The sequence below is a fragment of the Lemur catta genome, assembly GCF_020740605.2.
Source record: "Lemur catta isolate mLemCat1 chromosome 10 unlocalized genomic scaffold, mLemCat1.pri SUPER_10_unloc_2, whole genome shotgun sequence".
Classification (NCBI taxonomy): domain Eukaryota; kingdom Metazoa; phylum Chordata; class Mammalia; order Primates; family Lemuridae; genus Lemur; species Lemur catta.
This window is the reverse complement of record NW_025423733.1, coordinates 510,275-528,606: the sequence shown is the minus strand read 5'-3', so window position 1 is coordinate 528,606 and position 18,332 is coordinate 510,275.

Below are 18,332 nucleotides of genomic sequence, written 5' to 3'. Positions count from 1 at the left end.
GATCCGCACTATTCACCTGTCCCACAAAGGCGCACTTCTCATGTCTGGCGCTAGTCCAACAACCCCAGGACTGACAGAGGCCCTGCACTTGCCACCCCAGAAAAATATCTCATCTCCAAAGAAGGATTCTTCCGCTAACGGTTGAAAAGGGCTCCCTTTCTTGACACAGTGGTGAAAGGATGGTGAAATAATACTGAAAACAATCCTATCTTCCAAGGCTCCTGTGCCAGCTATGGGAAATAGCAAGTTACCTGGGCCTCAGCAGAGGTTTCTCTGCAAAAAGCATCATAGGCTTCAGGATGCAGAGACCGACCTCATGACTATTACGGGGCCAAACGCCATGGAAATGGCAAATAATTACCAACACACTGGTCATTTCAAAGTGTCTGGATGAAATCTGAAGCACGATCCACACTTTTCCCATCTCACGCAAATATGCACTTTCCAACTCTGGAGGTAAACAAATCAAAGGCAGGGCTGACAGAAGCCCCGCACTTACACCCCACCCAGAAATCTCAACTACCAGGCAGGATTCTTATGCTAATGCGAGAACCCTGCTCGGGTTCTGAAAATAATGCTTAAACCACAATGGAATAATACTTAAAAAAACACTTTCTTGGTAGTCTCTAGGACCAACTATTGGAAATGCCAAGATTACTGGGCCTCAGCCTGTTTCGTCTGTGAAAACTCTGGTATGCTTAAGGATGCAGAGACCAACCTTATGACAATTACGGTGAAAAGTGCTTCGGAAAAATACCAAATAGTTCTCCACTTAGCAGTTCTTTCAAAAGTTGGGCCACACACCTCTTGGAAAGATCGAGTTACTTAGGCCTAGCCTTCGATTGGTCTGGAGAAGCAATCGCCATTCCTAGCTGATGAATCAAATGATTCTGAAAGGAACGGTGAAAAGTGCGGATCCTGTTTCAGTCTTTAGACTGAAACAGGATCCGCACTAGTCACCTGTCCCACAAAGGCGCACTTCTCATGTCTGGCGCTAGTCCAACAAACCCAGGACTGACAGAGGCCCTGCACTTGCCACCCCAGAAAAATATCTCATCTCCAAAGAAGGATTCTTCCGCTAACGGTTGAAAAGGGCTCCCGTTCTTGAAACAGTGGTGAAAAAATGGTGAAATAATACTGAAAACAATCAGATCTTCCAAGGCTCCTGTGCCAGCTATGGGAAATAGCAAGTTACCTGGGCCTCAGCAGAGGTTTCTCTGCCAAAAGCATCATAGGCTTCAGGATGCAGAGACCGACCTCATGACTATTACGGTGCCAAACGCCATGGAAATGGCAAATAATTACCAACACACTGGTCATTTCAAAGTGTCAGGATGAAATCTGAAGCACGATCCACACATTTCCCATCTCACGCAACTATGCACTTTCCAACTCTGGAGGTAAACAAATCAAAGGCAGGGCTGACAGTAGCCCGGCACTTACACCCCACCATGAAATCTCAACTACCAGGCAGGATTCTTATGCTAATGCGAGAACCCTGCTCGGGTTCTGATAATAATGCTGAAACCACAACAGAATAATACTTAAAAGAACACTTTCTTGGTAGTCTCTAGGACCAACTATTGGAAATGCCAAGATTACTGGGCCTCAGCCTGTTTAGTCTGTGAAAACTCTGGTATGCTTAAGGATGCAGAGACCAACCTTAGGACAATTACGGTGAAAAGTGCTTAGGAAAAGTACCAAATAGTTCTCCACTTAGCGGTTCTTTCAAAAGTTGGGCCACACACCTCTTGGAAAGATCGAGTTACTTTGGCCCAGCCTTCGATTGGTCCGGAGAAGCAATCGCCATTCCTAGCTGATGAATCAAATGATTCTGAAAGGAACGGTGAAAACTGCGGATCCTGTTTCAGTCTTTAGACTGAAACAGGACCCGGACTATTCACCTGTCCCACAAAGGCGCACTTCTCATGTCTGGCGCTAGTCCAACAAACCCAGGACTGACAGAGGCCCTGCACTTGCCACCCCAGAAAAATATCTCATCTCCAAAGAAGGATTCTTCCGATAACGGTTGAAAAGGGCTCCCGTTCTTGAAACAGTGGTGAAAAAATGGTGAAATAATACTGAAAACAATCCTATCTTCCAAGGCTCCTGTGCCAGCTATGGGAAATAGCAAGTTACCTGGGCCTCAGCAGAGGTTTCTCTGCAAAAAGCATCATAGGCTTCAGGATGCAGAGACCGACCTCATGACTATTACGGTGCCAAACGCCATGGAAATGGCAAGTAATTACCAACACACTGGTCATTGCAAAGTGTCTGGATGAAATCTGAAGTACGATCCACACTTTTCCCATCTCACGCAAGTATGCACTTTCCAACTCTGGAGGTAAACAAATCAAAGGCAGGGCTGACAGAAGCCCTGCACTTACACCCCACCATGAAATCTCAACTACCAGGCAGGATTCTTATGCTAATGCGAGAACTCTGCTCGGGTTCTGAAAATAATGCTGAAACCACAATGGAATAATACTTAAAAAAACACTTTCTTGGTAGTCTCTAGGACCAACTATTGGAAATGCCAAGATTACTGGGCCACAGCCTGTTTCGTCTGTGAAAACTCTCGTATGCTTAAGGATGCAGAGACCAACCTTATGACAATTACGGTGAAAAGTGCTTCGGAAAAATAACAAATAGTTCTCCACTTAGCGGTTCTTTCAAAAGTTGGGCCACACACCTCTTGGAAAGATCGAGTTACTTTGGCCTAGCCTTCGACTGGTCTGGTGAAGCAATCGCCATTCCTAGCTGATGAATCAAATGATTCTGAAAGGAACGGTGAAAAGTGCGGATCCTGTTTCAGTCTTTAGACTGAAACAGGATCCGCACTATTCACCTGTCCCACAAAGGCGCACTTCTCATGTCTGGCGCTAGTCCAACAACCCCAGGACTGACAGAGGCCCTGCACTTGCCACCCCAGAAAAATATCTCATCTCCAAAGAAGGATTCTTCCGCTAACGGTTGAAAAGGGCTCCCTTTCTTGACACAGTGGTGAAAGGATGGTGAAATAATACTGAAAACAATCCTATCTTCCAAGGCTCCTGTGCCAGCTATGGGAAATAGCAAGTTACCTGGGCCTCAGCAGAGGTTTCTCTGCCAAAAGCATCATAGGCTTCAGGATGCAGAGACCGACCTCATGACTATTACGGGGCCAAACGCCATGGAAATGGCAAATAATTACCAACACACTGGTCATTTCAAAGTGTCTGGATGAAATCTGAAGCACGATCCACACTTTTCCCATCTCACGCAAATATGCACTTTCCAACTCTGGAGGTAAACAAATCAAAGGCAGGGCTGACAGAAGCCCCGCACTTACACCCCACCCAGAAATCTCAACTACCAGGCAGGATTCTTATGCTAATGCGAGAACCCTGCTCGGGTTCTGAAAATAATGCTTAAACCACAATGGAATAATACTTAAAAAAACACTTTCTTGGTAGTCTCTAGGACCAACTATTGGAAATGCCAAGATTACTGGGCCTCAGCCTGTTTCGTCTGTGAAAACTCTGGTATGCTTAAGGATGCAGAGACCAACCTTATGACAATTACGGTGAAAAGTGCTTCGGAAAAATACCAAATAGTTCTCCACTTAGCAGTTCTTTCAAAAGTTGGGCCACACACCTCTTGGAAAGATCGAGTTACTTAGGCCTAGCCTTCGATTGGTCTGGAGAAGCAATCGCCATTCCTAGCTGATGAATCAAATGATTCTGAAAGGAACGGTGAAAAGTGCGGATCCTGTTTCAGTCTTTAGACTGAAACAGGATCCGCACTATTCACCTGTACCACAAAGGCGCACTTCTCATGTCTGGCGCCAGTCCAACAAACCCAGGACTGACAGAGGCCCTGCACTTGCCACCCCAGAAAAATATCTCATCTCCAAAGAAGGATTCTTCCGCTAACGGTTGAAAAGGGTTCCCTTTCTTGAAACAGTGGTGAAAAAATGGTGAAATAATACTGAAAACAATCCTATCTTCCAAGGCTCCTGTGCCAGCTATGGGAAATAGCAAGTTACCTGGGCCTCAGCAGAGGTTTCTCTGCAAAAAGCATCATAGGCTTCAGGATGCAGAGACCGACCTCATGACTATTACGGTGCGAAACGCCATGGAAATGGCAAATAATTACCAACACACTGGTCATTTCCAAGTGTCACGATGAAATCTGAAGCACGATCCACACTTTTCCCATCTCACGCAAATATGCACTTTCCAACTCTGGAGGTAAACAAATCAAAGGCAGGGCTGACAGAAGCCCCGCACTTAGACCCCACCCAGAAATCTCAACTACCAGGCAGGATTCTTATGCTAATGCGAGAACCCTGCTCCGGTTCTGAAAATAATGCTTAAACCACAATGGAATAATACTTAAAAGAACACTTTCTTTGTAGTCTCTAAGACCAACTATTGGAAATGCCAAGATTACAGGGCCTCAGCCTGTTTCGTCTGTGAAGACACTGGTATGCTTAAGGATGCAGAGACCAACCTTATGACAATTACGGTGAAAAGTGCTTCGGAAAAATAACAAATAGTTCTCCACTTAGCAGTTCTTTCAAAAGTTGGGCCACACACCTCTTGGACAGATCGAGTTACTTTGGCCTAGCCTTCGATTGGTCTGGTGAAGCAATCGCCATTCCTAGCTGATGAATCAAATGATTCTGAAAGGAACGGTGAAAAGTGCGGATCCTGTTTCAGTCTTTAGACTGAAACAGGATCCGCACTATTCACCTGTCCCACAAAGGCGCACTTCTCATGTCTGGCGCTAGTCCAACAAACCCAGGACTGACAGAGGCCCTGCACTTGCCACCCCAGAAAAATATCTCATCTCCAAAGAAGGATTCTTCCGCTAACGGTTGAAAAGGGCTCCCGTTCTTGAAACAGTGGTGAAAAAATGGTGAAATAATACTGAAAACAATCCTATCTTCCAAGGCTCCTGTGCCAGCTATGGGAAATAGCAAGTTACCTGGGCCTCAGCAGAGGTTTCTCTGCCAAAAGCATCATAGGCTTCAGGATGCAGAGACCGACCTCATGACTATTACAGTGCCAAACGCCATGGAAATGGCAAATAATTACCAACACACTGGTCATTTCAAAGTGTCAGGATGAAATCTGAAGCACAATCCACACTTTTCCCATCTCACGCAAATATGCACTTTCCAACTCTGGAGGTAAACAAATCAAAGGCAGGGCTGACAGAAGCCCCGCACTTACACCCCACCCAGAAATCTCAACTACCAGGCAGGATTCTTATGCTAATGCGAGAACCCTGCTTGGGTACTGAAAATAATGCTGAAACCACAACAGAATAATACCTAAAAGAACACTTTCTTCGTAGTCTCTAAGAGCAAGTATTGGAAATGCCAAGATTACTGGGCCTCAGCCTGTTTCGTCTGTGAAGACACTGGTATGCTTAAGGATGCAGAGACCAACCTTATGACAATTACGGTGAAAAGTGCCTCGGAAAAATACCAAATAGTTCTCCACTTAGCGGTTCTTTCAAAAGTTGGGCCACACACCTCTTGGAAAGATCGAAGTACTTTGGCCTAGCCTTCGATTGGTCTGGTGAAGCAATCGCCATTCCTAGCTGATGAATCAAATGATTCTGAAAGGATCCGCACTATTCACCTGTCCCACAAAGGCGCACTTCTCATGTCTGGCGCTAGTCCAACAAACCCAGGACTGACAGAGGCCCTGCACTTGCCACCCCAGAAAAATATCTCATCTCCAAAGAAGGATTCTTCCGCTAACGGTTGAAAAGGGCTCCCATTCTTGAAACAGTGGTGAAAAAATGGTGAAATAATACTGAAAACAATCCTATCTTCCAAGGCTCCTGTGCCAGCTATGGGAAATAGGAAGTTACCTGGGCCTCAGCAGAGGTTTCTCTGCCAAAAGCATCATAGGCTTCAGGATGCAGAGACCGACCTCATGACTATTACCGTGCCAAACGCCATGGAAATGGCAAATAATTACCAACACACTGGTCATTTCAAAGTGTCAGGATGAAATCTGAAGCACAATCCACACTTTTCCCATCTCACGCAAATATGCACTTTCCAACTCTGGAGGTAAACAAATCAAAGGCAGGGCTGACAGAAGCCCCGCACTTACACCCCACCATGAAATCTCAACTACCAGGCAGGATTCTTATGCTAATGCGAGAACCCTGCTTGGGTACTGAAAATAATGCTGAAACCACAACAGAATAATACCTAAAAGAACACTTTCTTCGTAGTCTCTAAGAGCAAGTATTGGAAATGCCAAGATTACTGGGCCTCAGCCTGTTTCGTCTGTGAAGACACTGGTATGCTTAAGGATGCAGAGACCAACCTTATGACAATTACGTTGAAAAGTGCCTCGGAAAAATACCAAATAGTTCTCCACTTAGCGGTTCTTTCAAAAGTTGGGCCACACACCTCTTGGAAAGATCGAGTTACTTTGGCCTAGCCTTCGATTGGTCTGGTGAAGCAATCGCCATTCCTAGCTGATGAATCAAATGATTCTGAAAGGATCCGCACTATTCACCTGTCCCACAAAGGCGCACTTCTCATGTCTGGCGCTAGTCCAACAAACCCAGGACTGACAGAGGCCCTGCACTTGCCACCCCAGAAAAATATCTCATCTCCAAAGAAGGATTCTTCCGCTAACGGTTGAAAAGGGCTCCCGTTCTTGAAACAGTGGTGAAAAAATGGTGAAATAATACTGAAAACAATCCTATCTTCCAAGGCTCCTGTGCCAGCTATGGGAAATAGCAAGTTACCTGGGCCTCAGCAGAGGTTTCTCTGCCAAAAGCATCATAGGCTTCAGGATGCAGAGACCGACCTCATGACTATTACAGTGCCAAACGCCATGGAAATGGCAAATAATTACCAACACACTGGTCATTTCAAAGTGTCAGGATGAAATCTGAAGCACAATCCACACTTTTCCCATCTCACGCAAATATGCACTTTCCAACTCTGGAGGTAAACAAATCAAAGGCAGGGCTGACAGAAGCCCCGCACTTACACCCCACCATGAAATCTCAACTACCAGGCAGGATTCTTATGCTAATGCGAGAACCCTGCTTGGGTACTGAAAATAATGCTGAAACCACAACAGAATAATACCTAAAAGAACACTTTCTTCGTAGTCTCTAAGAGCAAGTATTGGAAATGCCAAGATTACTGGGCCTCAGCCTGTTTCGTCTGTGAAGACACTGGTATGCTTAAGGATGCAGAGACCAACCTTATGACAATTACGGTGAAAAGTGCCTCGGAAAAATACCAAATAGTTCTCCACTTAGCGGTTCTTTCAAAAGTTGGGCCACACACCTCTTGGAAAGATCGAGGTACTTTGGCCTAGCCTTCAATTGGTCTGGTGAAGCAATCGCCATTCCTAGCTGATGAATCAAATGATTCTGAAAGGTTCCGCACTATTCACCTGTCCCACAAAGGCGCACTTCTCATGTCTGGCGCTAGTCCAACAAACCCAGGACTGACAGAGGCCCTGCACTTGCCACCCCAGAAAAATATCTCATCTCCAAAGAAGGATTCTTCCGCTAACGGTTGAAAAGGGCTCCCATTCTTGAAACAGTGGTGAAAAAATGGTGAAATAATACTGAAAACAATCCTATCTTCCAAGGCTCCTGTGCCAGCTATGGGAAATAGCAAGTTACCTGGGCCTCAGCAGAGGTTTCTCTGCAAAAAGCATCATAGGCTTCAGGATGCAGAGACCGACCTCATGACTATTACGGTGCCAAACGCCATGGAAATGGCAAATAATTACCAACACACTGTTCATTTCAAAGTGTCAGGATGAAATCTGAAGCACGATCCACACTTTTCCCATCTCACACAAATATGCAGTTTCCAACTCTGGAGGTAAACAAATCAAAGTCAGGGCTGACAGAAGCCCCGAACTTACACCCCACCATGAAATCTCAACTACCAGGCAGGATTCTTATGCTAATGCGAGAACCCTGCTCCGGTTCTGAAAGTAATGCTGAAACCACAACAGAATAATACTTAAAAGAACACTTTCTTGGTAGTCTCTAGGACCAACTTTTGGAAATGCCAAGATTAATGGGCCTCAGCCTGTTTCGTCTGTGAAAACTCTGGTATGCTTAAGGATGCAGAGACCAACCTTATGACAATTACGGTGAAAAGTGCCTCGGAAAAATACCGAATAGTTCTGCACTTAGCGGTTCTTACAAAAGTTGGGCCACACACCTCTTGGAAAGATCGAGTTACTTTGGCCTAGCCTTCGATTGGTCTGGTGAAGCAATCGCCATTCCTAGCTGATGAATCAAATGATTCTGAAAGGAATGGTGAAAAGTGCGGATCCTGTTTCAGTCTTTAGACTGAAACAGGATCCGCACTATTCACCTGTCCCACAAAGGCGCACTTCTCATGTCTGGCGCTAGTCCAACAAAACCAGGACTGACAGAGGCCCTGCACTTGCCACCCCAGAAAAATATCTCATCTCCAAAGAAGGATTCTTCCGCTAACGGTTGAAAAGGGCTCCCGTCCTTGAAACAGTCGTGAAAAAGTGATGAAATAATACTGAAAACAATCCTATCTTCCAAGGCTCCTGTGCCAGCTATGGGAAATAGCAAGTTACCTGGGCCTCAGCAGAGGTTTCTCTGCAAAAAGCATCATAGGCTTCAGGATGCAGAGACCGACCTCATGACTATTACGGGGCCAAACGCCATGGAAATGGCAAATAATTACCAACACACTGGTCATTTCAAAGTGTCAGGATGAAATCTGAAGCACGATCCACACTTTTCCCATCTCCCGCAACTATGCACTTTCCAACACTGGAGGTAAACAAATCAAAGGCAGGGCTGACAGAAGTCCCGCACTTACACCCCACCATGGAATCTCAACTGCCAGGCAGGATTCTTATGCTAATGCGAGAACCCTGCTCGGGTACTGAAAATAATGCTGAAACCACAACAGAATAATACTTAAAAGAACACTTTCTTGGTAGTCTCTAGGACCAACTATTGGAAATGCCAAGATTAATGGGCCTCAGCCTGTTTCGTCTGTGAAAACTCTGGTATGCTTAAGGATGCAGAGACCAACCTTATGACAATTACGGTGAAAAGTGCCTCGGAAAAATACCGAATAGTTCTGCACTTAGCGGTTCTTTCAAAAGTTGGGCCACACACCTCTTGGAAAGGTCGAGTTACTTTGGCCTAGCCTTCGATTGGTCTGGAGAAGCAATCACCATTCCTAGCTGATGAATCAAATGATTCTGAAAGCAACGGTGAAAAGTGCGGATCCTGTTTCAGTCTTTAGACTGAAACAGGATCCGCACTATTCACCTGTCCCCCAAAGGCGCACTTCTCATGTCTGGCGCTAGTCCAACAAACCCAGGACTGACAGAGGCCCTGCACTTGCCACCCCAGAAAAATATCTCATCTCCAAAGAAGGATTCTTCCGCTAACGGTTGAAAAGGGCTCCCGTTCTTGAAACAGTGGTGAAAAAATGATGAAATAATACTGAAAACAATCCTATCTTCCAAGGCTCCTGTGCCAGCTATGGGAAATAGCAAGTTACCTGGGCCTCAGCAGAGGTTTCTCTGCAAAAAGCATCATAGGCTTCAGGATGCAGAGACCGACCTCATGACTATTACGGGGCCAAACGCCATGGAAATGGCAAATAATTACCAACACACTGGTCATTTCAAAGTGTCAGGATGAAATCTGAAGCACGATCCACACTTTTCCCATCTCACGCAACTATGCACTTTCCAACACTGGAGGTAAACAAATCAAAGGCAGGGCTGACAGAAGCCCCGCACTTACACCCCACCATGAAATCTCAACTACCAGGCAGGATTCTTATGGTAATGCGAGAACCCTGCTCGGGTACTGAAAATAATGCTGAAACCACAAAGGTATAATACTTAAAAGAACACTTTCTTGGTAGTCTCTAAGACCAACTATTGGAAATGCCAAGATTACTGGGCCTCAGCCTGTTTCGTCTGTGAAGACACTGGTATGCTTAAGGATGCAGAGACCAACCTTATGAAAATTACGGTGAAAATTGCCTCGGAAAAATACCAAATAGTTCTCCACTTAGCGGTTCTTTCAAAAGTTGGGCCACACACCTATTGGAAAGATCGAGTTACTTTGGCCTAGCCTTCGATTGGTCTGGTGAAGCAATCGCCATTCCTAGCTGATGAATCAAATGATTCTGAAAGGACCGGTGAAAAGTGTGGATCCTGTTTCAGTCTTTAGACTGAAACAGGATCCGCACTATTCACCTGTCCCACAAAGGCGCACTTCTCATGTCTGGCGCTAGTCCAACAAACCCAGGACTGACAGAGGCCCTGCACTTGCCACCCCAGAAAAATATCTCATCTCCAAAGAAGGATTCTTCCGCTAACGGTTGAAAAGGGCTCCCGTTCTTGAAACAGTGGTGAAAAAATGGTGAAATAATACTGAAAACAATCCTATCTTCCAAGGCTCCTGTGCGAGCTATGGGAAATAGCAAGTTACCTGGGCCTCAGCAGAGGTTTCTCTGCAAAAAGCATCATAGGCTTCAGGATGCAGAGACCGACCTCATGACTATTACGGTGCCAAACCCCATGGAAATGGCAAATAATTACCAACACACTGGTCATTTCAAAGTGTCAGGATGAAATCTGAAGCACGATCCACACTTTTCCCATGTCACGAAAATATGCACTTTCCAACTGTGGAGGTAAACAAATCAAAGGCAGGGCTGACAGAAGCCCCGCACTTACACCCCACCATGAAATCTCAACTACCAGGCAGGATTCTTATGCTAATGCGAGAACCCTGCTCGGGTTCTGAAAATAATGCTGAAACCACAACAGAATAATACTTAAAAGAACACTTTCTTGGTAGTCTCTAGGACCAACTATTGGAAATGCCAAGATTAATGGGCCTCAGCCTGTTTCGACTGTGAAAACGCTGGTATGCTTAAGGATGCAGAGACCAACCTTAGGACAATTCCGGTGAAAAGTGCTTAGGAAAAATACCAAATAGTTCTCCACTTAGCGGTTCTTTCAAAAGTTGGGCCACACACCTCTTGGAAAGATCCAGTCACTTTGGCCTACGCTTCGATTGGTCTGTAGAAGCAATCGCCATTCCTAGCTGATGAATCAAATGATTCTGAAAGGAACGTTGAAAAGTGCGGATCCTGTATCAGGCTTTAGACTGAAACAGGATCCGCACTATTCACCTGTCCCACAAAGGCGGACTTCTCACGTCTGGCGCTGGTCCAACAAACCCAGGACTGACAGAGGCCCTGCACTTGCCACCCCAGAAAAATATCTCATCTCCAAAGAAGGATTCTTCCGCTAACGGTTGAAAAGGGCTCCCGTTCTTGAAACAGTGGTGAAAAAATGGTGAAATAATACTGAAAACAATCCTATCTTCCAAGGCTCCTGTGCCAGCTATGGGAAATAGCAAGTTACCTGGGCCTCAGCAGAGGTTTCTCTGCAAAAAGCATCATAGGCTTCAGGATGCAGAGACCGACCTCATGACTATTACGGTGCCAAACGCCATGGAAATGGCAAATAATTACCAACACACTGGTCATTTCAAAGTATCAGGATGAAATCTGAAGCGCGATCCACACTTTTCCCATCTCACGCAACTATGCACTTTCCAACTCTGGAGGTAAACAAATCAAAGGCAGGGCTGACAGAAGCCCCGCACTTACACCCCACCATGAAATCTCAACTACCAGGCAGGATTCTTATGCTAATGCGAGAACCCTGCTCGGGTACTAAAAATAATGCTGAAACCACAAAGGAATAATACTTAAAAGAACACTTTCTTGGTAGTTTCTAAGACCAACTATTGGAAATGCCAAGATTAATGGGCCTCAGCCTGTTTCGTCTGTGAAGACACTGGTATGCTTAAGGATGCAGAGACCAACCTTAGGACAATTACGGTGAAAAGTGCTTAGGAAAAATAACAAATAGTTCTCCACTTAGCGGTTCTTTCAAAAGTTGGGCCACACACCTCTTGGAAAGTTCGAGTTATTTTGGCCTAGCCTTCGATTGGTCTGGTGAAGCAATCGCCATTATTAGCTGATGAATCAAATGATTCTGAAAGGAACGGTGAAAAGTGCGGATGCTGTTTCAGTCTTTAGACTGAAACAGGATCCGCACTATTCACCTGTCCCACAAAGGCGCACTTCTCATGTCTGGCGCTAGTCCAACAAACCCAGGACAGACAGAGGCCCTGCACTTGCCACCCCTGAGAAATATCTCATCTCCAAAGAAGGATTCTTCCGCTAACGGTTGATAAGGGCTCCCGTTCTTGAAACAGTGGTGAAAAAATGGTGAAATAATACTGAAAACAATTCTATCTTCCAAGGCTCCTATGCCAGCTATGGGAAATAGCAAGTTACCTGGGCCTCAGCAGAGGTTTCTCTGCAAAAAGCATCATAGGCTTCAGGATGCAGAGACGGACCTCATGACTATTACGGGGCCAAACGCCATGGAAATGGCAAATAATTACCAACACACCGGTCATTTGAAAGTGTCAGGATGAAAACTGAAGCACGACCACACTTTTCCCATCTCACGCAATTATGCACTTTCCAACTCTGGAGGTAAACAAATCAAAGGCAGGGCAGACAGAATCCCCCAACTTATACCCCACCCAGAAATCTCAACTACCAGGCAGGATTCTTATGCTAATGCGAGAACCCTGCTCGGGTTCTGAAAATAATGCTGAAACCACAACAGAATAATACTTAAAAGAACACTTTCTTGGTAGTCTTTGGACCAACTATTGGAAATGCCAAGATTACTGGGCCTCAGCCTGTTTCGTCTGTGAAAACTCTGGTATGCTTAAGGATGCAGAGACCAACCTTAGGACAATTACGGTGAAAAGTGCTTCGGAAAAATACCAAAGAGTTCTCCACTTAGCAGTTCTTTCAAAAGTTGGGCCACACACCTCTTGGAAAGATCGAGTTACTTTGGCCTAGCCTTCGATTGGTCTGGAGAAGCAATCGCCATTCCTAGCTGATGAATCAAATGATTCTGAAAGGAACGGTGAATAGTGCGGATCCTGTTTCAGCCTTTAGACTGAAACAGGATCCGCACTATTCACCTGTCCCACAAAGGCGCACTTCTCATGTCTGGCGCTAGTCCAAAAAACCCAGGACTGACAGAGGCCCTGCACTTGCCACCCCAGAAAAATATCTCATCTCCAAAGAAGGATTCTTCCGCTAACGGTTGAAAAGGGCTCCCGTTCTTGAAACAGTGGTGAAAAAATGGTGAAATAATAATGAAAACAATCCTATCTTCCAAGACTCCTGTGCCAGGTGTGGGAAATAGCAAGGTACCTGGGCCTCAGCAGAGGTTTCTTTGCAAAAAGCATCATAGGCTTCAGGATGCAGAGACCGACCTCATGACTATTAAGGTGCCAAACGCCATGGAAATGGCAAATAATTACCAACACACTGATCATTTCAAATGTCAGTATGAAATCTGGAACACGATCCACACTTTTCCCATCTCACGCAATTATGCACTTTCCAACTCTGGAGGTAAACAAATCAAAGGCAGGGCTGACAGAAGCCCCGCACTTACACCCCACCCAGAAATCTCAACTACCAGTCAGGATTCTTATGCTAATGCGAGAACCCTGCTCGGGTTCTGAAAGTAATGCTGAAACCACAACGCAATAATACTTAAAAGAACACTTTCTTGGTAGTCTCTAGGACCAACTATTGTAAATGCCAAGATTACTGGGCCTCAGCCTGTTTCGTCTGTGAAAACTCTGGTATGCTTAAGGATGCAGGGACCAACCTTAGGACAATTACGGTGAAAAGTGCTTCGGAAAAATACCAAATAGTCCTCCACTTAGCGGTTCTTTCAAAAGTTGGGCCACACACCTCTTGGAAAGATCGAGTTACATTGGCCTAGCCTTCGATTGGTCTGGAGAAGCAATCGCCATTCCTAGCTGATGAATCGAATGATTCTGAAAGGAACGGTGAAAAGTGCGGATACTGTTTCAGTCTTTAGACTGAAACAGGATCCGCACTATTCACCTGTCCCACAAAGGCGCAATTCTCATGTCTGGCGCTAGTCCAACTAACCCAGGACTGACAGAGGCCCTGCACTTGCCACCCCAGAAAAATATCTCATTTCCAAAGAAGGATTCTTCCGCTAATGGTTGAAAAGGGCTGCCGCTCTTGAAACAGTATTGAAAAAATGGTGAAATAATACTGAAAACAATCCTATCTTCCAAGGCTCCTGTGCCAGCTATGGGAAATAGCAAGTTACCTGGGCCTCAGCAGAGGTTTCTCTGCAAAAAGCATCATAGGCTTCAGGATGCGGAGACCGACCTCATGACTATTACGGTGCCAAACGCCATGGAAATGGCAAATAATTACCAACACACTGGTCATTTCAAAGTGTCAGGATGAAATCTGAAGCACGATCCACACTTTTCCCATCACACGCAAATATGCACTTTCCAACTCTGGAGGTAAACAAATCAAAGGCAGGGCTGACAGAAGCCCTGCACTTACACCCCACCCAGAAATCTCAACTAACAGGCAGGATTCTTATGCTAATGCGAGAACCCTGCTCGGGTTCTGAAAATAATGCTGAAACCACAACAGAATAATACTTAAAAGAACAATTTCTTGCTAGTCTCTAGGACCAACTATTGGAAATGCCAAGATTAATGGGCCTCAGCCTGTTTCGTCTGTGAAAACTCTGGTATGCTTAAGGATGCAGAGACCAACCTTAGGACAATTACGGTGAAAAGTGCATAGGAAAATTACCAAATAGTTCTCCACTTAGCGGTTCTTTCAAAAGTTGGGCCACACACCTCTTGGAAAGATCGAGTTACTTTGGCCTAGCCTTCGATTGGTCTGGAGAAGCAATCGCCATTCCTAGCTGATGAATCAAATGATTCTGAAAGGAACGGTGAAAAGTGCGGATCCTGTTTCAGTCTTTAGACTGAAACAGGATCCGCACTGTTCACCTGTCCCACAAAGGCACACTTCTCATGTCTGGCGCTAGTCCAACAAACCCAGGACTGACAGAGGCCCTGCACTTGCCACCCCAGAAAAATATCTCATCTCCAAAGAAGGATTATTTCGCTAACGGTTGAAAAGGGCTCCCTTTCTTGAAACAGTGGTGAAAAAATGATGAAATAATACTGAAAACAATCCTATCTTCCAAGGCTCCTGTGCCAGCTATGGGAAATAGCAAGTTACCTGGGCCTCAGCAGAGGTTTCTCTGCAAAAAGCACCATAGGCTTCAGGATGCAGAGACCGACCTCATGACTATTACGGGGCCAAACGCCATGGAAATGGTAAATAATTACCAACACACTGGTCATTTCAAAGTGTCAGGATGAAATCTAAAGCACGATCCACACTTTTCCCATCTCACGCAACTATGCACTTTCCAACTCTGGAGGTAAACAAATCAAAGGCATGGCTGACAGAAGCCCCGCACTTACACCCCACCATGAAATCTCAACTACCAGGCAGGATTCTTATGCTAATGCGAGAACCCTGCTCCGGTACTGAAAATAATGCTGAAACCACAAAGGAATAATACTTAAAGGAAAACTTTCTTGGTAGTCTCTAAGAACAACTATTGTAAATGCCAAGATTACTGGGCCTCAGCCTGTTTCGTCTGTGAAGACACTGGTATGCTTAAGGATGCAGAGACCAACCTTATGACAATTACGGTGAAAAGTGCTTCAGAAAAATAACAAATAGTTCTCCACTTAGAGGTTCTTTCAAAAGTTGGGCCACACACCTCTTGTAAAATCCAGGTACTTTGGCCTAGCCTTCGATTGGTCTGGAGAAGCAATCGCCATTCCTAGCTGATGAATCAAGTGATTCTGAAAGGAACGGTGAAAAGTGCGGATCCTGTTTCAGTCTTTAGACTGAAACAGGATCCGCACTATTCACCTGTCCCACAAAGGCGCACTTCTCATGTCTGGCGCTAGTCCAACAAACCCAGGACTGACAGAGGCCCTGCACTTGCCACCCCAGAAAAATATCTCATCTCCAAAGAAGGATTCTTCCGCTAACGGTTGAAAAGGGCTCCCGTTCTTGAAAGAGTGGTGAAAAAATGGTGAAATAATACTGAAAACAATCCTATCTTCCAAGGCTCCTGTGCCAGCTATGGGAAATAGCAAGTTACCTGGGCCTCAGCAGAGGTTTCTCTGCAAAAAGCATCATAGGCTTCAGGATGCAGAGACCGACCTCATGACTATTACGGTGCCAAACGCCATGGAAATGGCAAATAATTACCAACACACTGGTCATTTCAAAGTGTCAGGATGAAATCTGAAGCAAGATCCACACTTTTCCCATCTCACGCCACTATGCACTTTCCAACTCTGGAGGTAAACAAATCAAAGGCAGGGCTGACAGAAGCCCGGCACTTACACCCCACCCACAAATCTCAACTACCAGTCAGGATTCTTATGCTAATGCGAGAACCCTGCTCGGGTACTGAAAATAATGCTGAAACCACAACAGAATAATACTTAAAAGAACACTTTCTTGGTAGTCTCTAGGACCAACTATTGGGAATGCCAATATTAATGGGCCTCAGCCTGTTTCGTCTGTGAAAACTCTGGTATGCTTAAGGATGCAGAGACCAACCTTAGGACAATTACGGTGAAAAGTGCTTCGGAAAAATACCAAATAGTTCTCCACTTAGCGGTTCTTTCAAAAGTTGGGCCACACACCTCTTGGAAAGATCGAGGTACTTTGGCCTAGCCTTCGATTGGTCTGGTGAAGCAATCGCGATTCCTAGCTGATGAATCAAATGATTGCGAAAGGAACTGTGAAAAGTGCGGATCCTGTTTCAGTCTTTAGACTGACACAGTATCCGCACTATTCACCTGTCCCACAAAGGCGCACTTCTCATGTCTGGCGCTAGTCCAACAAACCCAGGACTGACAGAGGCCCTGCACTTGCCACCCCAGTAAAATATCTCATCTCCAAAGAAGGATTCTTCCGCTAACGGTTGAAAAGGGCTCCCGTTCTTGAAACAGTGGTGAAAAAATGGTGAAATAATACTGAAAACAATCCTATCTTCCAAGGCTCCTGTGCCAGCTATGGGAAATAGCAAGTTACCTGGGCCTCAGCAGAGGTTTCTCTGCAAAAAGCATCATAGGCTTCAGGATGCAGAGACCGACCTCATGACTATTACGGGGCCAAACGCCATGGAAATTGCAAATAATTACCAACACACTGATCATTTCAAATGTCAGTATGAAATCTGAAGCACGATCCACACTTTTCCCATCTCACGCAATTATGCACTTTCCACCTCTGGAGGAAAACAAATCAAAGGCAGGGCTGACAGAATCCCCCAACTTATACCCCACCCAGAAATCTCAACTACCACCAGGATTCTTATGCTAATGCGAGAACCCTGCTCGGGTACTGAAAATAATGCTGAAACCACAAAGGTATAATACTTAAAAGAACAATTTCTTGGTAGTCTCTAAGACCAACTATTGGAAATGCCAAGATTACTGGGCCTCAGCCTGTTTCGTCTGTGAAGACACTGGTATGCTTAAGGATGCAGAGACCAACCTTATGACAATTACGGTGAAAAGTGCCTCGGAAAAATACCGAATAGTTCTGCACTTAGCGGTTCTTACAAAAGTTGGGCCACACACCTCTTGGAAAGATCGAGTTACTTTGGCCTAGCCTTCGATTGGTCTGGTGAAGCAATCGCCATTCCTAGCTGATGAATCAAATGATTCTGAAAGGAACGGTGAAAAGTGCGGATCCTGTATCAGGCTTTAGACTGAAACAGGATCCGCACTATTCACCTGTCCCACAAAGGCGGACTTCTCACGTCTGGCGCTGGTCCAACAAACCCAGGACTGACAGAGGCCCTGCACTTGCCACCCCAGAAAAATATATCATCTCCAAAGAAGGATTCTTCCGCTAACGGTTGAAAAGGGCTCCCGTTCTTGAAACAGTGGTGAAAAAATGATGAAATAATACTGAAAACAATCCTATCTTCCAAGGCTCCTGTGCCAGCTATGGGAAATAGCAAGTTACCTGGGCCTCAGCAGAGGTTTCTCTGCAAAAAGCATCATAGGCTTCAGGATGCAGAGACCGACCTCATGACTATTACGGGGCCAAACGCCATGGAAATGGCAAATAGTTACCAACACACTGGTCATTTCAAAGTGTCAGGATGAAATCTGAAGCACGATCCACACTTTTCCCATCTCACGCAACTATGCACTTTCCAACACTGGAGGTAAACAAATCAAAGGCAGGGCTGACAGAAGCCCCGCACTTACACCCCACCATGAAATCTCAACTACCAGGCAGGATTCTTATGGTA